The 27,877-nt window shown below is 33.8% G+C and overlaps 1 pseudogene; it reads right to left on the reverse strand.

Moving 5' to 3' along the window:
• Window positions 1–24,725: 24,725 nt before the first annotated feature.
• Window positions 24,726–27,245, reverse strand: LOC120208760 (annotated as a pseudogene).
• Between the last annotated feature and the right edge of the window lie 632 nt (window positions 27,246–27,877).

Consider the following 27,877-nt stretch of genomic DNA (forward strand, 5'->3'; position numbering starts at 1 on the left):
GAAAACAAGTTTAGGGGAAGAAACTCAAAGATCCTAGCCTAAAAACTATGCAAGAAGAGTCTGAAGAGTATGGGGATTCACCTTCTATGAAGAACAACATTGAGGGTTCAATGAGTGAACCCAATAAATACAGGTAGCATAATGTTAGAGGAAAAGAAAGATCCCCGCCGGTAGAAGAATAAGCTGCAAAATGTTTTCTGTAGTAATTTCTTGATATTTGATGACTACATGAGCTTAATGATGAAGATGATGACGAGCAAAAAAAAATTCAAGGGAGATGTATCAACCTATCTCTCTTGTAGCTAAACTATGTATCCTTGAATTTCACTAAATTTACTCCTTCTAAACCCTCACTTGTGCACCATTCCACTTTAGAATTAGAACCCTTACATTCACATTTTAAGCATATTTATTTGGGTTGCAATGAAATTTTGCCTATGGTTCTTCCTAGTAATCTTAAGCGTGAGTAAGAGAGTAGTTAGATTAATGTTTTAGCTTAATAAAAAATTCTTTAGGTTGGACCATTATTGATTTGAAAGTCACTTAAAACCAAGTAATTGTCCATCTTTCTAGGCTAAAAAATATGAAAGAACTAAGAAATAGAATAAAGATTAAGGAAGAATTCCCTGATGAAAAATTATTATGTGACGCGGTAATTTTGTGGTATGTTGACATCGTTAGTTCTCTACTAGATGTGGGAAATCTAAATCTAAGGTTTGATTTCAAAATCAAATAAATTAAGGAAAACATTAGATTTAAATAAAATAAATTAAAAGCATCAAAATAAAATAAAAAACATACATAATAGATAGTTTAAATGTACTAAAATTAATAATACAAATTTAAGAAAAACTAATGAATTAAAAAATAAAAATGAATTTATTAAACCAAATTAATATTAAGTTAATCAATAAAAAATTAATCTCGGTATTAAATTAAAACATGCAAAATAATTCAGGGACTAAGTTAAAAATAACCATACAAGTTCATAAAAGAGACCAAGTTAAAATGATTTCAAAATTAAGCTTGCAATTTCAATATTAAATCAATGACCTAAACTTGAATATGAGGCTAAACTAGAGGATCTAAGAGAAATTTTCCATTTTTTTATAAGCCAAATATGCACTAAATGCAAAATTACATGATCTAACAATTAGGATTAAAACAAAATTAAAACAATCACTGCATGTGACCAAAATGCAAGAACACGCGTAAAGTAGAGGGATTACAATGCAATTCTAGCAATATTTTATTTCAGCCAATATTATTGAAATAAAATGGAAAATCACACAATAAGGACACATATTTCGATACTAAAATAAAAGAAAACGGACCATGGACCAAAGTACAAAAACACAACAAATGTTAGGGAATTTATATGGGATTTACCCCTAAATTATGAATAAATTAAGGAATAAAACATTAAAGGGGAAATTATACAATGAAGACACGAGATTAGAAATAAAAAAAGAACCAAAAATTGAGGATTAAGTGTACAAATACAACAAACTACGGAGGACTTAAGCGCAAATAACCATAAAATCACAGTATAAATCACAGTATTTCTTTTATTTTATGGTTTTTGTTTCATTTTCAACTTGAGAGTAAAAAAACTCAAAATATATCAACCCCTCTCTATTTTCTTCCCAAAGCCAGTGGAGAGCTCCACCGTCGACCAGCTCTTCCTCCACTCGCCGGCGACGGAGAAGGGCGAGAAGTCCACTGTTCGACACCTCTCTACTCCCCGAGCAAGGATTTGAGCCCTGACTGGCCAAAAACTTCCCATATTGTCATAGATATAAAGAAAATCCCTCGACTCTGGCGACCTTTGAGATCTCCAATGATCCAATGAGCAAGCTAAGTTGCTTATCTCTCTTACTTTTTACTTCTGTTCGAAATTATTGCTCTCATTTTTTGTGTTTTTTTGTTCAAAAGTATTATTTATGGAAAAAATGAAAAGATCGAAAATAAGAAGAACTCTTTAAAATGATTCTTTTTGATTGCTTAAAAAATGAGGAATGCGATACATATCTTTTTTTTTTAATTGGGAAACCCATTTTTTATAATCTATATTTTTTTGAATAAAGAGCCCCTTTTTTTAAAATATGTTGTGAGTTTTTATACCGAATATTTACAAACATTTTTATAATAAAAAAACCTAATTCTACCTGTTTCCTAACATTCACTGCGCATGGTGGTTGATGAGGGAAACCAGCCATGCATGGGTGTCATGCAAGGTCAGTGAGGGATTAAATGCCATGGATTTGTTGAGATTTGATCCATCTTAGGTTGGTGGCTCTAACGATCGGCGCGACTATATGTAACAGACTCAGTCAGCGGGGTTGGAACCAACATGGCGACGATGGCTTGGGCAGTTGAAGGTATAATAGGGTTAGGGTTTGGTTAAGTTTTTAGGCTAAGGTTTTGGTTTATGTCAGGGTTTGGGTTTAGATGTTGGGTTGGTTCTTTGCTGAAGTCGTGAAATTAAATCTTTGTTGACTCTTTGAATTCCTATTAGGTATTCAAAACATGATGAAAAATGAATGTGTATGCTCTTATTTTGCAAATGCCTAAATATGCATGTATGATTTCATTTTATTGTTGCAAATTTTATTGTCTAGTGAATCTTTCCTTCTTTATCTTTGTTGAGTTTTTATCTTTATTGGGTTTATATTGGAAATTTCACTGCTTATTCTAATTGAAGCGATCTGGCCACTTCGAATAAATGATTGACTTCTCTATACAAAAAAGGCAAGTTCAAGAAAGACATTACTAAAAATGTTTCTAGGTAAACAATCCTAACAAGAACTCAAATGAGATCCCATAAAAATGGTACTAAGAAGGAATCAAATAGTTTTTTTAGAAAAATGATCCTAATAAGGATAAAATAGTTGATTAAAAGTATATTTTGTAGGCATCCTCATGAGAGGAAAATCAAAATTTATCATGTTTATGTAATGATGAAATGTATGATTCAAAGATTAAAAATCATGTCATATGTATGAAAGCATATTTTCTTGATCAGTTGGGAATGTTTGCAAGAGCATTCTTCATTATTATATCAGTGTTCATTCACTTCTTGGTTCAACTATCTTCCATTTCTATCACACCCGAGTGCATTTTTGCTAATCTTGACTTGTAAACGGGTGTATCATGCCCCAATAAATTTTTACCCTTGATAAATTTGGCTTCTCCTGCCTTAACTTGTGTATAAATCCAATAAAACTTTCATCTTTTCCAAAAAGGTTTTGAAAAGAGAATCTATCACTTCTAGCTCTGGAGACTATGTACTCGCTGCCACTTTTTGACGAAAAATCAACAGTTAGTGCCTGGAACTAATCACCATAGAATTTGACAAAACATTTGCGTTCCCTGACAAGTCATACGATACATTCATGCCAAAGATGGTAGTTGGAACCTTAAAAACAACCAAAATTGAAGGGTTTTTCTCAATTGTTAACATTGAATTCATCCATCCAAACTTTGCATTGATTTTTTTCAAAGTTCTATCACCCATTTATCGAAAATAGAACTTCTCGGTCATCCACTTTAATTATTGATACGGACAGAACACGACCTTCCAAATGAGTGAAATTAGAATTTATAGAAATCCCTTATGAACTCAGCATTGGCTCAGCCTCATAGCTACTGGTATGGGAAGCATTCATTACGGCTTCAACATTTATACACAACAAATCAACAAAATAATGCAACTGTATGTTATGAGGCCCGAAAGACTCATCATTGAGAAACCCTTGGAAATCCATCTTGTCTTATTCAAAAAAATCATTTATAATTATCATCAAGAAACACCTAAAAATTAGGCTCAACTTCTTTAAAAATTCATTTGAAGACATCAAGAAACCTCTGAAACTCATGCTTAGCTTCTTTTAAAATCTATTTGAAGACATTCAGAAACCCTTAAAAACTAAGCTTAACTTCTTTCAAAATCCATTTGTAAACATCAAGAAACTCCTAAAATCGGGCTTGGCTTCTTTCAAAATTCATTTGAAAACATCAAGAAACCCATAAAAATTAGGCTTAGTTTCTTTTAAAAATTATTTTGAAACACCATGTTAATCCTCAAGAAACCTCTTAAAACCATACTTAGTTTCTTTGAAAAATCATTTGAAGAAATCATCAAGAAACTTCTAAAAATTGGACTTGGCTTCTTTGAAAATTAATTTATAAATCATCAAGAAACTTCTAAAAATAAGACTTAGTTTCTCTGAAAATTTATTTAAAAATCACCAAGAAACTTCCGAAAATCGTTCTTAGCTTCTTTCAAAATTCATTTAAAAAATCATCAAGAAAATTCCAAAAATCAAACTTAGCTTGTTTCAAAATTCTTTTGAAAATATCAAGAAACCATTAAAAATTAGGCTTAGTATCTAAAAAATCATGTTAGCCGAGTAACATTCCCCACTTCAATAATGGTGATTGTTCTATGTATTGGGTTACTCAATTCTTGAGGATCTACCACTATTAATGTAATACCCTCCATTTGAGGTTTGAAATCTGATTTTTCTCTTATTGCTCTTATTTCCTTAGAAAATCTATAAGAATTATGTATATATGTATGAAAATATTAATGCACTTAAATGTATCGAAGTGTAATGCATATCAAATCTTTTTATCACATCAAAGTGTAGAGCTAAGTCTTCATTCACTTGATCATCTTTGAATGGATTCTACCTCAATATAGATGTAGCAACTTGCCAGTTTAGGTTTACAATCTTCTAAGGATCAGCCTGATCATCATATGGTATTTGTTTTCTTCCTTCACATTGTAGGAAACACTTTCTCTCTCAAATTATTATTATTATCAGGTATATGGCCATGAAGCCATTTATGTCCCTGACTCGGCCACTCATTCAAATTTGTTTCTCAGGACTCATCTTCCAACTGAAGAATGAATGGTCTGTTTCTCAAGTTAAACTCTTTTTTTCATCTTTTGACCATGGCACTCCAAGTGGTGATGCTCATTCACCATTTTTTTTTATTTGAATATTTTTTTCTCAATGGGATCTGGTTTTGGTAATGCCCCAATGTGGGTATTCATGGCTCTCTTCGTGCTAAAATCTTAATCTTGAATGGTTTCACTTTGGTGTTGCTAAACGACAATGTTATCGAATAGTTTAAGGGCTTCTCTTCATGATGCCACAATCAAATGGACACTTGGAGTGATCGATTCTTCTAATAGAAATGTCTTGAATTTTTTCTATGAGCTGAGATATGTGCCCCTTTCGACTAAGGGGATCGTTTATTTCCTGATGGGTTACCGACTACGTCACAAAGAAGTGTTATAAGTTCTATCCTCCAATCCTTCTAACCTCTCAAACGGTTTGCTTTCCAGATTGTGAAATGTTTTATTATTTTGGCATGTTTGTTCTTTTTCCTCGATTGAGGCAGAATGAGCATCACCAACTTTAAGGATCTTTTTCACTTGAGATTGTCCTATTTGAAAATATTTTTCTTCCTCTTTAAATTTTAAAAATATGGAAAAAAAAAGTTTGATGAATAAGTTTCAAAAATGCTTCCATTTTCTTCAGGCTCATAATAAAAAATATTGTAAAACAAGATTTCACTAAATATCAAATAAATCAACTTCTCTTTTAATCCTTCGAAAATCATATACATTTGACAAGTGTGAAGATTAAAGTTGATATAAAGCTTAGGCTGACTTGGGAAGGTAATGTGTTTCAGGTTAATTTGAGTAGGTAATGTGTTTCAGGTTGATTTCTTTGGTTGAAATCTTGCATCCTTGATTCTGGTGTTCATTGATTTAATGCAGTAGTTATTACACTTATCTTTCAAAAATGTTCATTGGTTCCCAGCCCTCATGAGCGCCTTTGGGTTGTGCAGTGCTTTATCAAGAGATGTATAAGATCGCATTTTGTGCAATAGTTGACAATATTTGTATTCGAGCTGCCTTTTCCAGGTTTTCAACTCAAATTCCCCTTTGGGTTTAGTACGTCATCTAAAATTTTATATCTTGAATCCTCCTTTTTTAAAAATTTTCCCTATCATGCATTGAAGATTTTAGAAAACTATTTTGCAAATAAAATTAACTCTGAGGGGAATAATGAAATATGAAGATAGTCTCTCCACTTAGAAATCCATGTATGATTAGAAGGGATTTTTCGAGCAAGTAATGTCGGCTAGGATCATGGTTATGAAAGAAATGGATAAATAGGCACAAACAAGTGTTTAAGGGTTATAGAACAAAGGATCAATTCGTTATGTTGTCTTCAATCTTGTCTTGCTCGATTAGAATATGTTTGTGCCTTTTATTTTCTTTTGGTGTTCCATGATCTTCTGGCGCATTGATTCTAGATTATTGAGTCACTCATCTTGAAGTATTTTATTTTTTTTCTTTCTTATTTTTCCTTTTTTCCTTTCTTCTCTCTCTATCTTTTTTTTATTTATCTTTTTTCTTACTTTTCTTTTTTTTTTTATGTTTTTTGTTCTTTCTGGTACATCTTTTTTCTCTCTATGTTGTCAACTTGACTTGATCTTTAAGAATTTTGTTTTAGATCCACCTTGCGGTATCTTGTTATTTCTCACTTCATTTCACCATGACTTATTCTTGTAACAACACCTGAATTAATGGTCTTCACTCATGCGAGCAGATGTCCTTCACCTGTGCCCCCAGTAAGGAGGTTTATCCTTGGTTAGGTTGAATAAAAAAATAATTCAAGCTCATATAGGGACAACAAGATATATATTTTTTATTTTTCTTTCTTTTGAAAAGATAAATGAAACATAGTTGTTCATCATCTCATACACGTAAGTCCTTGTAAAAGAGGTATCACCAGGGGATGAGTATTAAGGATTAACCTTATTTACATGAAAACAATGTAATTAATGCATGATAGAATTATTTAAATTATTTCGTTTATTTTTCTTCTTTCATTCCCTCCTAGTATGCCCCAATTATTCAAATTCTCTTGCAAAAACTTGATTCGTAACACTCCATCTTGTCTTTCTAACAGAATGGTTCTCCTACACACGGGAATATTGTACTTTATGCCTCAAGGTTTTATTGAGTTTGAGAAATAAATGTTTGTATGCTGTCTAAAAAGGGAAATGAGTGAATCTGAAGCCATCTATCTTGGAACAGGTAGTGTTAAGAAAGGATCAAATATGTCTGAGAAGGTAAAAGTACGAATTTTGGTGCCTTGGGGATGATAAAGGCATGACTTTATTATTTCAGAGGAAAGTGATATCAAGGTTCAGTCTTTTAGTAGTAAATATATCTTATTTCTGGTAAGCAACCAGGTAATGGTTCTTTCGGCTTTGGATAGAGAATGGAAAGTCTAATTTTACAACTTGTAAAAAATATATATTTAAGGAAGTAGTAAAAAAACCTTTAATTCATTCGATGTTCAACGAATTACAAGATTAAAACTAGATTTATTGCTCATAACCTTGGCACAAGAATGTCTCATTACACATTAAAGGACAATATCCCTGGCTCAAACAAATTTTGGACCTTACTCTTTGGTGCCCCACAGATCTCAATGATGTGCCTTAAACTTCAAACGGTCCTAACATCACATCCATAGCTCTCAATCCTTTTTTATGAACGAATGGTGTAACTTTAATTTACCTCAAAAACATCTATCACAAGATTCTTTGCGAGTTACTCCCAGGATCTATGATTAATGTATGTTGGGATGCAATATATATCATGGAAACTACAATGTATAGATGCTAATGCAAAGATGAAAAGATGCACATGCAAATAAAAAGATGCAAAAATGGGAATGCAAAATGTAAATGCAACAAAGGAATTGATCCTAAAAATAATTGTTCCTTGAACAATTCTTGAAAATTTGATAATGTGTCAATACACCTGGGAAGTGAAAATCTGGTCCATCTTCACGTTGTCCAACTTCTGTGATCATTTGGGTATTACGTTGTCTTACGTCAGATTTACGCATATTGAAAATTTCAAAACTTCTACTTCATCTCCTACTTTCAAAAATTTTTCGATCTGGTTTGTGGCCTTTAATTGTTGGCTTCGGTGTCAAATCTTCTTGAGTCCAACTTGTTACCTTAGCAGGAATACATATGGCTTGTCTCCTTACTAGGTAGACTATCTCTTGATTCTACTCGATCTATGTAGAGAATCTTTGAAATTCTAACTAACCCAATGAAAGGCATTGTTGTGGGCATTACTTTTCAAGAACCTTCTAGAAGATCAGTTATTTCAAGGATTAATACCTTTAAAGGATGTCATGCTAATGCAAAAATACAACAAAGCTCAAGACAAGATGAAAGAAAATCAAGTTACTAGAAACAAGACATAAAGAATCAAATTAGTTAAAATGATTATTCAAAGAAATGTAATCTTAGAAAAAATAATTAAATTTGACTCAAAGTTGAGACTGAAAAATAAAGCATACAAAGGAAATTAAGAGTCCTAACGCACGAGTTCTAGTTCTCCTAGGTTATCCACATGACTCTATCTGGGTAGGTTTACTAAATTCTCTATATGAGGTTGGGTTCTAGAAAAGTGTTCCCAAGCCATCTTTACAACCTGCTAAGATTGAATTCGATTCTGACTCATCACAGACTTGCAAATCAAATTCTTCTTATGGGATCACACCACTAAAAGCGTGCCTCAGAACTGATATCTGGACAGGCAACTTAGGATTTTTTCTAGGGGTAATTTGTCAGAACCACAAGAGGAAGCCCAATGCTCCCCATTAGGTGTGACGTTTCCTATACTTAGGTAAAATGAGATTGAGCTCGGATTTAGAGCTATGATACACAACAGACCTAAATAAATTCACAAAATTGAAAGCATTAACCAGAGATAATTTTTTTTCTGAATTAACATAATGAACTTTAAATTAAATAAGATCGAACTCATGATATCTAGAATCCTAAATATAAGGTAACCAACTCGTTGCTCGAATCTTAAGTTGTTTTAGAAAATAAAAGGTCCCAATAGAGTTTCTAAGTTTAGGGTCTGTGAAAACCATAAAATAAGTTTGGGAGTCAATTACGTGTGTGGAATGATTAGCACCCCCACAACACCCAAACATTTGTACCTATTGGATTACCCTATATTTAAAATTGAAAGCTTTGAGTTTGAACTTTATTTAACTTCAAATAATTTCGGATGCAAAGTTGCAAAGGGTATTCATTTATTAAAGCCAATAGCTTCGTTCCCTAGCATGAATGCAGGATATCAACTATTGTGCCCAATAACTGAACATTGCCTTGATATTTTAGGAATCATGATATAATCTTGAAAAGAATATTGACCTATTTTGGGAATCACCAGTAGTCACTCCCTGAGCATACTTGCAGGAGATAAACTATTGACTCCATAATAAGTGAACGTTGTCTTGTGTTTGAAAATATGTAATCAATCAGCCAATCGATTTATAATCCTAATTTTACTAGGTGAGTTTGTTAAAGGATATCTAGCCGAAAAATTGTCAAATTACGTAATTCAAGAATCTAGAGGACTAAAACCTAAAAATGTTGGTTCTAATATTAATCATATTTGATTTTTACTGATTATTTAGTCGAATAATGGAATTGGTCCTCCGAGCATATTAAATGCGAAAGTCAATGTATATTATTTTCTAATTTAACGATTGAGTATAGTTCTATCTAATTTAAAGATTATTTATTAATTAATTATTATCAACTAATTATTAGAAGTTGAATGACTAAAGTTTGAAAAGACTAAGGTTAAAACGAAGTTCAAGGACTAAAGTTTGAAAAGACTAAGGTTAAAACTCTAATTATTAAACCTAATCAATTAAATTTTTTAAAAAATTTTGAATAATCAAAATGAGCCCTCGAGCATCAAAATGCAAGAACTAAAATCGAATTATTCCCTAAATCAAAGTCTAGGTCTGGGAAATCTAAATCTAAGGTTTGATTTCAAAATTAAATAAATTAAGGAAAATATTATATTTAAATTGTCACACCCCAAAATAGGGCCTAAAATTCTCTTAATTTTTTTGAGGACTAAATTAGAAATTAAATTAAATTTTGGAACCAAATTGAAATTTTGATTAAATTTGGATCCAAATTCAGAAAGCAACTAAAGATAGAGGACATATGGCATGATTTTGTCATTTTTTTAGGGTTTATATAACCCCAAAATAAAGAAAAAATTCAAATTATTATATTTTCTCTCTCTTTAATATTTTTCTATTTTAGAAAGAAATTTTTTTATCTTCGTTTCTTCACCGATCATTGCTCCATTTTCGACACCTCCCGCACCATCGTGTTCTTTTCGTTATCCCCGAGTCCACCGACATCCTTCTTGTCTCTTTTGCCACTGGCGTGTAAGGGGTGAGGAAGATAAAGTTTCTAACATTTCAAAATCGAGCTCTCCGCCGTTCAGCGTTGTGGACCGAGTTTGTTAAGTGTCTCAAACCCCCATAAAATGAACTTAGGAATTTTTTTCGACACTGTAAAGCCCTGCAGGTGCTCATGCGCGTGGGGAAAGTCCACTGCATTGTAGACTACCTAGAAATTGGTCGACCCGACCCGACCCATGTCTGACCCGCTAACCCGTGTCCAATCCGACCATTGACCTTGACCAACCATTGACTGTTGACCGTTGACTTTGACCCAAAAAGTCAAATTTTTTGAAAAGTCAATTTTTATGTTTTTCGATGTACTTAGTCTGATTTCGAAGTCTGTTTTGACTAATTCTAACCCAAAAGCCCCGAATCAAGCTCGTTAACCCGAAAATACTTAGTATTTTTAGCATTTTTGCTTATTTATTTGAGATTTGGTTATGGAATTGATCCAATAAGATATTTTTATAAAGGTACTCGTGTTTCACCTGAACGAGGGTCAGTTAGGTCTGGTATTTTCCATCCATCAGACTGACTCAATCCGCGTTCTATGAGACTTACCTGTAGGTTTTCGTAAATTATTTAAATAAAAATTTTATATTATTCATATTCGGATTCCAATATGGATTTTCCTATTCATATGATCTATTGATGCCGCTAATCGTGATCGACAGAATCAGTAGTAGGCTTCCCTATCAAACTACTCAGACCGATACAGGTGTGTTTCATGTTGGTATTACATTACTGTTTTCCTCTATTTTTCTGAACTTTTTGAGATTTCTGATAATATTGAATATTTTTACGACACTATACCTAATTTTCTGAATACAATTTATCTGATATCTGATTTACTGTACATTTTCTGATATGATCTCTGGATTACCTTATTTTAGTATCTTATTTCTCCTTGGCTTTGTGCTCAGGGTAAGTCATTACTACAGGGCTGCAGGCTCATCTGCTTTGTACAAAGGATAAGACCTTACTGCAGGATCCTCTTCTTTGTACACAGGATGAGACCTTACTGTAGGTCCTTTGTTTTGTGCACAGGGTAAGCCCTTACTGGGTGTATAGTTCTAGGGAACCTACACATTCTGGTGATTGGACGGGGGTAGTTTTCATGTTTCTAAAACATGTTTGATAAACCGATTTTACTAAAATATTTTATTTGTATGTTTTTATACACCGTAAGGAGCAAAATGAGCTTTTTATCTCATTTCGTAAATGTTAACCTTTTCAGATAATAGCAGATTAGGCTAGCAGACTTGCCATCAGATGGATCGACTACTCCTACTTTTGTACTATTGTATATCTATATATGCCTTTGTTATACTTCGGTGACACGTGTTTTGCTACCGTCTTGATATATATGTATTATCGGTATTTTGTTCCGTAAATGTTTTATACGGTTTTCTAATATATGTATATATATGTTTATTTATAAATCCTTATTATGGATAAATTTCATATTATATTTTTCTATTAATTTTAACGTTGTTTTAGATATGAAAATAGTATATGAATGCGATATATGACCGCATAGATTTGGGTATAATGTCCATGTTAGGTTTAGGGGGTTACTATACTAGTCTAACTTAGGTTCAAATTCTTTCTGTACATACATATAGATTTACTCAATGAGTGCGACTAGAGGTCGTAGCTAGGATGTGGCTCTGGTCGAGGGCGAACGACTAGACCTTCTATTATGATACATGATCACATGTCACCTCGAGATCCTTCTGTCCCGTATATAGATCCATTTATTTCTAGAGATGACCCGGTTGCTCTTGTAAGAGACCCTCCCGTCATTGAGGACGAGGACACTGGTATGGATGAAGACACCATTAATAGAGTCATCTTTCACATGTTTAAGAGAGCTGCTAGAGTCCCTAGAAATATGTCTGCTGTTGAGATTTCGAAGACTTTGGTAGCTGCTAGAGTAGTTCATTTTGAAGACATTACTGGTGGACATCCGACTGACGCTAAGTATTAGTTGGAGGATACAAAGAGGATTATTGATGAAATAGACTTAAGGCCTGAGCAGAAGTTAAAGGGGGCCCTAGCTATGCTAAGAAAACAAATTTTTCGGTGGTGCCAATCAATTTTTGGTAGTATTATGGGAAACAGTTGAGTTGGGATCTTTTCAAGGCACGTTTCTAGAGTTGCTACATTGGAGAGAGATATCTACGGGAGCGACACCAAGAGTTTCAAAATTTGGAGCACGGTGATATTCTGTTATGGACTCTGAGATTTAGTTTATCAGACTGAGCCACTAATCTACTAGACTGATTCACACTAAATCGGATCGGTGTTTGAGATTCGAGAATGGACTTAGGTATGAGATCATGAGTCGAGCTGCTACCCACTGGGAAATGAACTTTGATGCCTTGGTTGAGATATAGAGCGAGTGGGTATGGAGCATAGGAGAGATCGAGATCGAGACCGATTATGTAGACCTTTTGGTTCCGTTGATTATTCTAGCTTTGAGAAACTGAAGACTGTTCTAACTCAAGCCCTAGTGTTGATTTAGCCTGAGTCTGTAAAGGATTTTTCTTTCTACAATGATGCTTCTCACTCTAGATTAGGATGTGTTTTGATGCAAGATGGGAATATTTTCACTTATGCATCATGTCAGTTAAAGTCACACGAGCACAACTATCTCTCTCACGATTTGGAGTTACCTGCCATGGTTTTTGCTTTGAAAATAGGGAGACACTATCTCTACAGAGAAAAGTGTTATATATATACCGATCATAAGAGTCTGAAGTATCTGCTTACTCAGAAAGACTTGAATTTGAGTAAACGTCGTTGGGTGGAGCTTCTAAAGGACTGTGATTAGTAGATAGAGTATCATCTTAGGAAGGCTAATGTGGTTGTCGATGCCTTGAGTCGTAAGGCGATATCTGATCTAAAAGCCTTGTATGCAAGCTTGAGTTTATTTGATGACGATAGTCTATTAGTAGAGTTGCAAGTTTACCTCAATTTGGAAGAGGATATTAAGGCCAAACAACTCCTTGATAACTCATTGATTCCCATTATTGAGCAGGTTAAACAGGGATCAAGTTTATAGTATACTTTGGATCTAGATGGTATTTTTTGGTTTAACAATCGTTATTGTTTCCCTAAAGATGATGAGTTGAGATGGGCTATTCTTCAGGAGGCTTATAGTAGTCCTTATGGTATGCATCCTGGAGGGGACAAAATGTACAAGAATATCAAGGATCGCTACTTTTGGACTGGTATGAAGAATAATATTTAAGATACTTTGGTGAGGTGTCTGACTTGATAGTAGGTTAAGGCAGAACACCGATATCCGTCTAGATTTTTACAGCCAATTAAGATTCCTGAGTGGAAATGGGAGTGCAATACGATGGACTTCGTTACCGGTCTTTCTCTGGCTCTTTCAAAAAGGATTTTGTTTGGGTGATTATTGATTGACTCACCAAGTCAGCTCACTTTATCCCTGTTCGGGTTAATAATTATTTGCACAAGCTGGCTAGATTGTACATTTCTGATATCGTTATACTTCATGGTGTTCCGTTGCCTATCATATCTGACTGAGATCTGATGTCCACTTCTAGGTTTTGGAAGGCTTTGCACGAGACTTTGGGTACTCGTTTGAATTTCAGTACAACTTTTCACCTATAGATTGATGGTAGTTGGGAAAATTTCTTGTCCTTAGCTAATTTTTCTTATAATAAATTTACCAGACAAATATTCGTATGGAACCGTACGAGGCTCTGTATGGACATCGTTGTCATACTTCTATTTATTGGACATAGTTGTAAGATAGAAAGACTTTGGGTCCAATGTTAGTTCAAAAGACTAAGGATATTTTTTGATTGATCTGTAATCTCCTGAGATAGACATTTGATAGGAAGAAATCATATGTAGATCAGCGATAGAAGGATATCAAGTTTGAGGTTGGGGATCATGTTTTTCCCAAGATATCTTTTTGGAATAAAGTGTTGAGATTTGAACGTAAGGTAAATTGAGTCCAAGGTTTATTGGGTCGTATCATATTCTGAAGAAAGTTGGACCTGTTGCTTATCACATTGAGTTACTTCCCCAGCTCAATCGCATTCATGATTTTTTCCATGTATCCATGTTGAGGCGATATCGTCCAAATTCAGGTCACATCATTCATGTTGAAGAGGTAGAGTTGAGATCTGATTTATCCTATGAGGAGGAGCACATACATATTTTAGATCGAGATGAGATAGTTCTTAGGAATACGCATATTTCGATGGCCAAAGTTCAATGGAGTAACTATGGCCCCTCAAAATCTATTTGGGAGACATTAGAGTTAATGGAGCCTCAATTTCAGCATCTGTTTACATCAGGTAAATTTCTGAATGAAATTTCTTTAAAGGGGGGAGAGTTATCACACCCCAAAATAAGGCCTAAAATTCTCTCAAACAATTTTCGATGACTAAATTGAATTTTCATTAAATTCAGGGACCAAACAAAAAATTTGATAAAATTTGGATCCAAATTCAGAAAGCAACGAAAGATGGAGGACCTATGGCATGATTTTTCTATTTTCTTTTTTGGAGTTTATATTACCTCAAAATTAGGAAATTTTTCAAATTATTTTATTTTCTCTCTCTTTAATATTTTCCTCTTTTAGATAGAAATCTTTGATCGATGTTTCTTCACCGATCGTTGCTCCATTTTAGACATATCCTGTACCATCGTGTTCCGTGTGTCATCTCCAGTAAATTGGTATCCTTCTTGTCTCTGTTGTCGTCGGCGTGTGAGGGGTGAGGAAGATAAAGTTTCCTACGTTTCAAAATCGAGCTCTCCATCATTCACCGTTGTGAACTGAGTTTGGTAAGTGTCTCAAAACCCCTTAAAACACACTTATGGATTTTTTTGGAATTTTTTCGACCCTGTAAAGCCCCACACGCTCTGCCACTCGCCGCCCCTACGCATAGGGAAATTCTATCGCCTAGTGGACTTCTTGGAAATGGGTTGATCCGACCCAAGATGTGTCCGACCCGCTGACCCGAACCGCTCACCTATGTCCGACCCAATTCAACTCGAACTGGTCCGACCGTTGACTTTGACTCAAAAAGTCAAAATTTTTGAAAATTCATATTTTATGTTTTTTAACGCCTTGAGTCTGATTTTGAAGTTTGTTTTTCCAAATTCTGACCCGAAAGCCCCGAATCAAGCTCGTTAACCTGAAAATGATTAATATTTTAAGTATTTTTCTTATTTGTTTGAGATTTGGTTATAGAATTGATCCAAGAAGATATTTTTATAAATGTACTCATGTTTAACCTGATCGAGGGTTAGTTAGGTCCAGTGTTTTCTGTCTGTCAGACCCACTCGATCTGCGTTCTACAAGAGTTAGCTGTAGGTTTTCGTAAATTATTTAAATAAATGTTAATATTATTCATATTAGGATTCCGATATGGTTTTTCTAATTCGTAGGATCTAGTGCTTTCGCTAATCGTGATCGACATAATCAATAGTAGGCTTCCCTATCAAACTACTTATATCGATACGTGTGTTTCTTGTAGGTGTTATCTGTCTGAACTGTTTGAGATTTATGAAAATATTGAATATTTTTATGAAACAATACATGATTTTTTAACACAATTTATATGATATTTGATTTACTGTATATTTCTAATATGATCTCATGATTACTGTATTTTCGTATCTAATTTCTGAAAATGAAATATTTTCATGTTTCAATGGATTAAACTATCATTTTCATTTGACTATATACATGTTATTTCTATCGTTGGGGTTTTATTGGAGGAAGTATCTTAGGCCTAGTCTATGACTTGTAAGACCTTACCGCTTTTCGCAGGCTCCTCGGCTTTGTGTTCGAGGTAAGTCCTTATCGCAGGCTCTTCGACTTTGTGCTCAAGGTAAGTCTTACTCCAGGCTCCTCTGTTTTGTGCACAGGATAAGACCTTATTGCAGGCTCCTCTGCTTTGTGCACAGGATAGGACCTTACTGCAGGCTCCTCTGCTTTGTGCACAGGTTAAGCCCTTACTAGGTGTACAGGTGGCTGTATGGTTCTAGGGAACCTACAAATTTTGGGGATCAGACAGGGTAGTGTTTATGTTTTTAAAACATGTTTGATAAACTAGTTTTACTGAAATATTTTATTTGTATGTTTTTATACACTATAAGGAACACACTGAGCTTTTTAGATCATTCGATAAATTTTAACCTTTTTAGATAATAGCAGACTAGGCTAGCAGACTTGGCGTCAGGAGGATCGACTACTCCTACTTTTGTACTACTATATATATTTGTATGCCTTTGTTATACTTAGGTGACATGTGTTTTTCTACTATCTTGATATATATGTATTATCGATATTTTGTCCCGTAAATGTTTTATATGGTTTTCTGATATATGTATATATATGTTTATCGTATTAATCCTTATTATGGATAAATTTCATATTGTACTATTATATGGATTTTAACATTGTTTTAAATAATAAAAGAGTCTCTAAATGCGATATGTGACCGCCTAGATTTGGGCATAACGTCTACGTCGGGTCTAGGGGTTACATAAATAAAATAAATTAAAAACATCAAAATAAAATAAAATAAATACATAATTGAAAGTTTGAATGTACTAAAATTAACAATACAAATTTAAGAAAACAATAATGAAAAAAATGAATTTATTAAACCAAATTAGTATTAAGTTAATCAATAAAAATATTAATATAGGGATTAAATTAAATCATGCAAAATAATTCAGGGAATAAGATAAAAATAACCATACAAGTTCATAAACAAGACCAAATTAAAATAATTTTAAAATTAAGCTTGCAATCTCAATAATAGAGTAGTGACATAAACATGAAAATGAGGCTAAACTAAGAAGATATAAGAGCAATTTTGCATTTTTTTATACGCCAAATATGGATTAATAAACACAAATGCAAAAATTACAAGATCTAACCAGTATGATTAAAACAAAATCAAAACAATAACTACATGTGACCAAAATGCAATAACATGTGTAAAGTAGATGGATTACAATGAAATTCTACCAATATTTTATTTTAGGCAATATTATTGAAATAAAATGGAAATCATGCAATAAGAACACAAATTTCGAGACTAAAATAAAAAGAAACAAACCAGGGACCAAAGTGCAAAAACATTATAAATGTTAGGGGATCTATACGAGATTCACCCCTAAATTATCAATAAATTAAAGAACAAAAAATTAAAAGGAAAATTATGCAATGAAGACACAAGATTTGAAATAAAAAATGAACCATAAATTAAAGATTAAGAGAACAAATACGACAAACTACGAAGGACTTAAGTGTGAATAACCCTAAAATCATATTACAAATCACACCCTTTATTCTTTTTTTCATTTTCAAACTGAGAGTAAAAAAACTCAAAATCTCTCAACCCCTCTCTCTTTTCTTCCCAAAGCCAGTGGAGAGCTCCACCGTCGATCAGCTCCGTCCACCACTTGCTGGTGACAGAAAAGGGTGAGAATACTACCATTTGACGCCTCTCTACTCCTCGAGCAAGGATTTGAACCCTGACTAACCAAAAACATCCCATATTGTCATAGATCTAAAGAAAATCCTCAGCTCCGGTGACATTTGGGATCTTCAATGATCCAACGAGCAAGCTAAGTTTCTTTAGTCTCTTACTTCTTGCTTCTGTTCAAAATTGTTGCTCTCATTTTTATATGAAAATAAAAGGATCAAAAATAAGTAGAACTCTCCAAAATGATTATTTTCGATTGCTGAAAAATGGGGAAAGCTACACTGATATTTTTTAAAATTAGAGAACCCCCTTTTTTACAATCTAAATTTTTTTCGAATGGGGAGCACTTTTTTTTTTACAATATGTTGTGGGTTTTTATACCTAATTTTTACAATAAAAAACTAATCCTACTTGTTTCATGACATTCACTGTACATGGTGGTTGAGGAGGGAACCAGCCACGCATGGGTGTCTTGCTCGGTCTGTGAGGAATTAAATATCCTGGATTTGTTAAGATTTGATTCAGCCTAGTTTGGTGGCTCTGACAATTGGTGCGGCTATATGCAACAAACTTAGTTGGCTGCAGTTGGAAACAACATGGCGGCGGCGGTGCTGGCTTGGGCAGTTAAAGGTATAATAAGGTTAGAGTTAGGTTAAGCTTTCTAGGATAGGGTTTTTGTTTAGGCTCGAGATTGGGTTTGGATGTTGGTTAGTGTAAATAATAATAATAACAACAACAACAACAATAATAATAATATATGTAGCCCGAAAAAATGGTGATTAAAGTTTTCCTTCTTTGCTCATCACTATGGAATGAGAATGAATCAATGATACAAAGCACCATTTTTAAGGTCACACACTATTTTTCTAGCTGTGAGTTCTTCTCATTATGAACTCTTAGTCGGGGATGTTAATCCACCTTTTGTGATTGAATTGAGTGAAATTTTAAACAAGTTCTTTTCATTAGGAACTTCTTCATTGGAAATGTTGATCCACCTCCTTCTGTGATGGAATCGAACAAAGGTTGAACAAGTTCTTTTCATTATGAACTTCTTCTACCTGATTGGATGAATTCTTCTCATTATGAACTCTCCATTAGAAATGTTGATCCACCTCCTTCCATGTTATAATATTGATCCAACTCCATACGCGATGGATGAGCCAAGTATTGGTGTTGTTCCAACTTTTTATGTGATGAAATCGATTTAAGTTTGAACAAGTTCTTCTCATTATGAACTTTTTCTCCCTCATCGTATGAGTTTTTCTCATTATGACCTCTCCACTAGAAATATTGATCCACCTCCTTCTGTGATGGAATCGAATAAAGTGATGATGCTGATCCAACTCCATATACAATAGATGAGCCAAGTATTGGTATTGTTCCAACTCCTTATGTGATGGAAACGAGCTAAGGTTGAACAAGTTCTTCTCATTATGAACTTCTTCTCCCTCGTTAGATGAGTTCCTCTCATTATGAAATCTCCACTAAAAATGTCGATCCACCTCTTTCTGTGATGGAATCGAACAAAGTGATAATATTGATCCAACTCTATATGCGATGGATGAGCCAAGTATTGGTGTTGTTCTATCTCCTTATGTGATGGAAATGAGCTACGATTGAACAAGTTCTTCTCATTATGAACTTCTCCCTTTTTGGATGAGTTCTTCTCATTATGAACTCTCCACTGAAAATGTTGATCCACCTCCTTCTGTGATGGAATCGAACAAAGTGATGATGCTGATCCAACTCCATATGTAATGGATGAGCCAAGTATTGGTGTTTTTCAACTCCAAATATGATGGAAATGAGTTAAGGTTGAACAAATTCTTCTCATTATGAACTTCTTCTCCCTTATCGGATGAGTTCTTTTCATTATGAACTCTCCACTGGAAATGTCGATCCACCTCCTTATGTGATGGAATCGACCCAAGTTTGAACAAGTTCTTCTCATTATGAACTTCTTCTCCCTCATTGGATGAGTTATTCTCATTATGAACCCTTCAATTGGAAATGTTGAATTGTTTATGCTTTCTTTGAAAAGTTTTAAACCTGTAAAAGATTATCATATGTCAGTGATTTGGATTTTAAGTACCCAAATGCAATGACTCGATGGTCCTCAATTTTTTCTAAGATTCATTTCTTTCAATGGTGAAAAATATGGATTGATTATTTGCTGAAATCGTGAAATAAAATCTTTGTTGAATCTTTGAATTCCTGTCAGGTATTCAAAACTTGATGAAAAATGAATATGTATTCTCCTATTTTGCAAATGCCAAAATATGCATGTATGATGTCATTTTAGTGTTGCAAATTTTATTGTCTAGTGAATCTTTGCTTCTTTATCTTTGATGAATTTTCATCTTTATTGGGTACATATTGGAAATGTCACTTCTTATTCGAATTGAAGTGATCTGGCCACTTCTAATAAATGGTTGACTTCTCTACCAAAAAATGTCAAGTTGAAGAAAGGCAATACTAAAAAGTTTTCTAAGGAGACAATCCTAAGAAGGACTCAAACAATATCCCATAAAATTCTCCTAAAAGGACTCAAATAATTTTCTAGAAAAATGATCCTAATAATGATAAAATAGTTTCTTAAAAGTATATTTTATAGGCATCCTCATGAGAGGAAAATCAAAATTTATCATTTTTATGAAATGATGAAATGTGTGATGCAGAGATGTAAATTCATGTAATATGTGTGAATGTATGTTTTCTTGATCTCTTGGGAATGTTTGCCAAAACATTCTTCATTATTAGAGAAGTCTCCATTCACTTCTTGGTTCAACTATCTTCCATTTCTGTCACACCCGAGTGCATTTTTTGCTAATCTTGACCTGCAAACGGGTATATCTTGACCTAGTAAATTTTTACCCTTGATAAATTTGGGTTTTCATGCCTTAACTTGTATAGAAATCCAATAAAGCTTTCATCGTTTCCAGAAAGTTTTTGAAAAGAGAATCTATCATTTCCAGTTCTGAAGACCGTGTACTCCCTGCCACCTTTTGACAAAATATCAACAATTACTGTCTGGAACTAACCACCGCAGAAACTGATAGAACATTTGCGTTCCTTGACAAGTCCTATGATACATCCATGCCAAATATGGTAGTTGGAACCTTAAAAACAACCGGAATTAAAGGTGTTTGCTCAATTGCTAACATCGAATTCGTCACTTCAAGCTTTGCATTGATTTTTTTTCAGTTCTATCGCCCATTTATCGAAAATAGAACATACTGATCATCCACTTTTAATCTTGACACTGACAGAACGCAACCTTCCAAATGAGTGAAATTAGAATTTATAGAAATCCCTTACGAACTCAACGTTGGCTCAGCCTCATAGCTACTGGTATGGGAAGCGTTCATTGTAGCTTCGACATTTATGCATAGAAAATCACCAGAATAATACAACTATATGTTATGAGGCCTGAAAGACTCATCATTAATAAACCCTTGGAAATCCATCTTGGCTTCTTCAAAAAAATCATTTACAATTATCACCAAGAAACCCCTAAATATTAGGCTTACCTTATTTAAAAAATCATTTAAAGACATCAAGAAACCCCTGAAACTCAGGCTTAGCTTGTTTCAAAATCTATTTAAAGATATCAAGAAACCTCTAAAAATTAGGCTTAGCTTATTTCAAAATCTGTTTGAAGACATCAAGAAACCCTTGAAATCAGGCCTAACTTCTTTTAAAATTCATTCGAAGACAACAAGAAACCCCTGAAAATAATGCTTAGCTTATTCCAAAATTTTTTGAAAACATCAAGAAACCTCTAAAAATTAAGCTTAGCTTCTTTTAAAAATTCTTTTGAAACACCATGTTAATCCTCAAGGAACCTCTGAAAACCAGACTTAGTTTCTTTGAAAAATCATTTGAAGAAGGGAAATGAGTGAATCTGAAGCCATCTATCTTGGAAATGGCAGGTTAAGAAAGGATCAACTCTATCTAGAAAGGTAAAAGTATGAATTTTGGTGCATTGGGGAGGATAAGGGCAAGACTTTATTGTTTTAGAGGAAAGTGATGTCAAGATTCGGTCTTTTAGTAGTAAACATATGCTATTTCGGGTAAGCAACCAAGTAATGGTTCTTTCTGTTGAAAACATTTTGATGTTTCGATATAACAAATAAATTACTATTGAATTTTAAGATTTTATTCAATTTTAAAATTACATATTTGATTAAATTACTCGAATATCAAAAATATTACTCCTAATTTGTAAACGTCAATTTCAATCCTCACTAAAGTGTAAAATTGTATTTTAAACTTAAAATATTTTTGAAACAATTTTTACAAAGTATTTCGAACCATAATCGAGCCAAAGAAATATTTTTACAAAGGGATGTTCCAATACACTCTTTAATGTATCGATGCACACCCAACATCGAATGTATTTTGTGTACCGATGCACAAACAATGCATCGATACACTCCTGGCTCCTAAAAAAATTGAATGCAATTAGTGTACCGATGCAACTGGAGTGTATCGATACACTAGGTCATATAACAGTCGAAATATTTGAATTTTACACATAGTGTACCGATACACCCTTGAGAGTGTACCGATGCACCTACACTCCCAACATATTTTTAAATGATAATTACACCATAACAGCTCTATTGACTTCTCCAATAATCCCCAACGTTCAGAAGTGATCCAAGGTGTATTTAAACAAGCTGAGGAGCCACTGATCAATAACAAGAAACAAGAATTGAGAGAGAATCAAAGAGAAAGCTTTAAACTTATTGTTTTAGCATTTTTAAGCCTATTTTCATCCAATATTCATTTTGCTTTCAAGAACACCATTTATTCTCAATTGTATTCATTCTTGAGTGTTCTTTCTTTGTTCTAGAATTGTACAAACATCTTGCCTTGTGAGGTTTTCTGTAAGTTTACGAAATTTGTATTATTCTCTTTGGGAGAGAGTGTTCTAAAGAATTTGGGGTATAATTCTTGAGGGATTTGTAATGTTACTCTTTGTCATCAAAAGAAAGACAAATTAGTGAATTTGTAGCAAATCCTTAGTGTGGATAGCTAAGGGAGTGGACGTAAACTTTGGTTGAGAAAATCAAACCACTCTAAATCGATGTGCAATTATTTTTTAATTTCTGCAAAAGCTTCCACCAAAATTTTTATTGCCAATTCACCCTCCTCTTGGCTATTTCGTCGATCGATTAACTCAACAATTGGTATTAGAGCTACACTTATTTAAGGTTTAACCACCTCTTGAGTCGATTCGGGAAGAGTTATATCGATATTCAAGCCATCATTTAAGGATCTGAGGGGGGGTTGGGGGAATTTCATTTCGTGCAACGCTGTTTTTTGAGAAGTCTTTGATGAGAGGGAGTTTAAGGGGATACAATTATTCATAGATTTTATTAGAAGGTATTTTTTTAATCTAATTCCTAATTACACTTATTATTCTAATTCTTATAATCAATAATGTGCCTTAAATGATGAAGAATTATTTTTTAAATTATTTATCGATCACGAATTACTAATTTGACTGAACTTTTGAAAATATTTATATATTACACTATAAAAAATAAATTTATTAATCTAATGATCATAATTAATCATAAGTATTAAATATAAAATAAGTTCCCAAACTATAGCGTTTTTCACGAATAAATGCATAAACTATTTTTTGAATGATCTCGGTGTCTAATATTACAAACGTTATCACTTTTGGTGCCCGAGACATCAACGACGTTAATTTCTTCCATTAAGTTACATGTGTCAAAATGTGGTAATTTGAAAATTATATTTAAAAAATAAAAAATTCAAAATAACCCCAAAACTTTAAAAACCTTTATTTCAACCCCTAAACCCACTTCAACTGATGTCATTTGCCGTCGATGAAGCTCCACCCGACCTCACCTCCCCTTGCGACCAAAACCTCTATGAAATTGTGACCGATCGATGGTCGATCAATAAAAAACCAATGTTTTATACCCGTAAACCCTAGGATAAAAATCGCGATCTCACACAATTCTAAAGTCCAATTGGCAACAAATATGGTGGTGTATGACTAGGAGAATGGCAGGAACAAAATCGACGTCAGTGGAAAAATGAACGTCGTTCACAGTCCGAGTATCTAAAGTGATAAAATTTGTAATATTAGGCATAGGGATCATTCAACAAATTTTTTGGCCAACTATTTGTGAAAAGTGATATAGTTTGCACACTCATTTTATATTTAAGCATAATCACAGTAGTAAAGAATTATAGGTCATGTAAAATCAAATCTCATATCATTTCAATTCGGGTTATATCAATTTTAGTTCATATCATTTCAATTCGGGTTATATCAATTTTAGTATGCTTAGGTTGAATGCAAGTCCGGTTCAAATCTAACATAACCAAGTTCAATTCAAGTTCAAATCAACACCAATTCGAACTCGAATCAATTTTGCATATGATCACCTCATATCAAAAGAATTATGACTCAAGTCAATTTCAATCAATTTTTTAAATTGGTTTTTTTATCTTTATTTAAAACGTATATTTAAGTTTGGATATTTAGTGCTAACCAATCAGAATTGAATCACTTGGAATTAAATTAATTTAAATTAATTTAAAGTTAAAATCATTTTAAATATAAATAAATTGAGAATTGATTAATTTAAATTATCAATTTGTTTAGGAATAAAATTTTCATTTATTACAATAATTTAATTATAATAGATTGAAAATATAGAATTTTTATTTCAATTATATTTCATATTTCACGTAATTTACCATAAGAATTCGATTTTAACTTTTAATTTATTAATTTATAATAATTATTGTGAAGTTCCAACAGTATTTTGTTTATAAGACACGATATACTGCCAACATAATTGAAAATTACAAGCCAACCAACAAAATTTGAAGCGTCTCCAAATTTAAAACTGAATGCCACAGCACTCAAACAGCCACAATCTCAAGACTGACCAACAAAATTAAAGCCAAAAAAACGAAACACATAACCAAGGTTTCTAGACGCACAAAATAAAGCTTCTTTCTCGCCCAAACATAATTTGATCTCCTGCGAGGCAAAATAAAATGAGCAATCATCTCATGTTCATCCACATTCAAACAATCCTTATAATAACAATAAAACGACCATGAACAGAGAATGAATGGATTATGGCACATTATTAAACCAAGATAGAATGCATGTGCTAGACTTACACGTCTCTTAACGTCTTTGGGTCTTTCCAATGGAAAGTTTCCCGAGAACAGGTGCTTTGGTTTCAATGTAGGAATAACTCTATCAGCCTCTCCACGGCGAGTATTCTTGTTCCTCTTCATAACGGATTTCTTTGCCAATTTAATTGCCTTTACCTTTTGAGCAGAATCCTTCAAGCCCTCTCCAGGTACAACTTCACTAATAGGAGGTCGTGACCTTGACCTGGACCGAGACATAGACCTCAGTCGTAGCTTTTTGCTTGCTTGATTTCCATCTATATCCATAGCATCATCACCATCAGCCTCTCCCATCTCAATAGATCGCTCCCTTTTCTGGCCCCTCGATTTGCTACGAGCACGATTAATTGCAAGAGAGGGATCCAGCCCCAAAGAAGATAGCTGCCTGCCCATTCTCTCTGTGTCGAACTTTCTATCTGTGTCAAATTTTCTAGGTACAACAGGCCGACTTTCTGCAGTGCTTTTCTTAATCCTATGCTGTTGAATAAGCAAGTTTTTCTTTTTCCTGATCTCAGCTAGTGCTTCTTGCTCTTCAGGCGATAATTCTTCACCATCCATCTCAAAGTCATCACCTTCCTCCTCTTGCCGAAGACCGTCTTCACGCTCCAGCTCTTCAAGTCGTAACAAGATATCTGGGCCAATAAAGTCATACACATTGTGACCATCTAGAATTTCAGGCAGTACATCCTCTTTCCATTCATCATTTGCCAATAAATAGTTCTTCTTCAAGCTAGCAGAGTATACACCAGCACCACCATTCTCCTCCTCCTCCTCCAAATCCTTTTCAGTTTTTCTCTTCTTCTCCTCTGCTGCTTGCTTAGCTTTAGCTTCCAAAACTGCCTGAGGTATGCAAGGAGGCCTCTCCTTCTGATCCCGTGGTTTTGGTAGTGCAACATGAAACCTATTAAGGCAGTCATTTATTTTTTTTGATTTCATCTTCAATTCAACCCTTTGATTCAATAACCTTTCACAAGCAGAATTCTTCACAGCAATCACCCCATCCTCAGTCAAAGTGCTCATAGTGAATAGCACCCCTTCTTCATTTTCAGGCTTACCTCCTTGACCAATCACAGTCTTCAAGGCTTCAGCTTTCATCTCCATGACCAACTTCCTGTCTTCCTCAGATATGCCATCAAATGACAGCAGATCAGTCTCATTGAAAACAATGATAAAGGGTTTGTTCATGAAGAGAGATTTAATGCTGTGAAAAAGTGCTGCTTGCTGGGCAATGCTGTACCCACATGACCCAGATATATCCAAAAAGAACAACACTGCAGCTCGTAGGTGAGCCAATGCTGTAATACTGCACATCTCAATAATGTTTCGATCTTCAAATGGCCGGTCCAAAATTCCTGGTGTATCAATTACTTGATACCTGAGGTACTTGAAATCAGTATGACCCACAAAGAGTGACTTGGTAGTGAAAGCATAAGGCTGGACATCCACATCAGCCCTAGTGATTTTGTTCATAAAGGAACTCTTACCAACATTAGGGTACCCACAAATCAAGATGGTCCGAGTATTTGGATCAATTGATGGAAGCCTTGCCATATGTTTGCCTAATCTGCTCAAGTTAAGCCAGACTTATGACAGTACACATACGACCAAGAGCAGCAACCTTAAGGGACTTGCATTGGTATAGTGAGTCACCATACTTTAAAAGCTTGACATAATCTTTAGCAATCTTGCTAATGAGATTCCTAGCTGTATTTATTTGGCCAAGAGCAAGTTTGTAGTGATCCTTGTTATAGAGGACATGAAGAAGATCACCATAAAATGGATGGATATCATCAAGGCGAGGGAACTCTTCAATTATTGTTGAAAGCTTCTCATGAAAATTCTGTTGGGTGTACTTCACTTTGCGCATAGAAAACTGGCGGAGACGGGGAAATTGCATACCCTTTGTGGACAACAGTAGGTGTTTGTCGTTGGGTACGGGAGAGAATAATATCTACTAAGTCCTTCCCATTTGGCGCAACACTGATTTTCTTAAAATTATATTGAACCATTTTTATTATTGATCTGCGGTAAAACGAACATGGATTAGCTAAATTAAAAGAACTTTGACAACAACTTAAAGCTATTGCTTAATAACATATGATTAAAAGTTTGCTTTCTTCAAAATAAATGAAACACATATTTTTATGAGATAATTTTCCTTGTATTCAAGGAAAAAAGGCAAGTAAATAGAAAGAGTTACAGACAGATTCAAATTTTTAGAAAAATAATATAAAAGCCATAAACAAAATCCCACGCATGAAAATAGTTATGCACAAAATAACACAAATCAACTAAAATTAAAAATAAATCAACTAAATTTTAAAAACAAAGATAAATAATGAATAACATTTCTTCAATAAAACTAGACAACTTGTAGCAGAGGCTTAGAAATTAGCAATGACATTCAGTGATAAAAACTTAAAACGTGAAGAACACTCACAGTTTTCAAACCGAACAAGAAAAGATATTCCAACTGAAAATTTCCCTCGAGGAACAAGCTTCACGGATTTGTAAACCCGGATGAAGTGAAGATCGAGAAGGAGGCGACACTAGGGTTTTAGTTTTTATAGCCAATTTTGTCAGCCTCAACAAAGTGAGTAGGCGGCACTAGGGTATTGATTTTATAGCATCCGGTAAATTCCAAAAATCTCCCGAATGGATACCCAGGCTTTGATAGATCTAATTCTTAATTGTATCCCTCTACTTCACTTTTGTGAGAATTTGATCCTTCTGCTTTATAAAAATTGAGAAATTAACTTAACTGTCTTTAAACACGTGAACTTTGAAAATGCTTTTTTTAATTAATTTGTTTACATAAACAAATTCTTGAATGATTATTTTTTTAAAGTTCAT

The sequence above is a fragment of the Hibiscus syriacus genome, unplaced genomic scaffold (genome assembly GCF_006381635.1).
Source record: "Hibiscus syriacus cultivar Baekdansim isolate YM2019G1 unplaced genomic scaffold, ASM638163v2 tig00017446_pilon, whole genome shotgun sequence".
Classification (NCBI taxonomy): Eukaryota; Viridiplantae; Streptophyta; class Magnoliopsida; order Malvales; family Malvaceae; genus Hibiscus; species Hibiscus syriacus.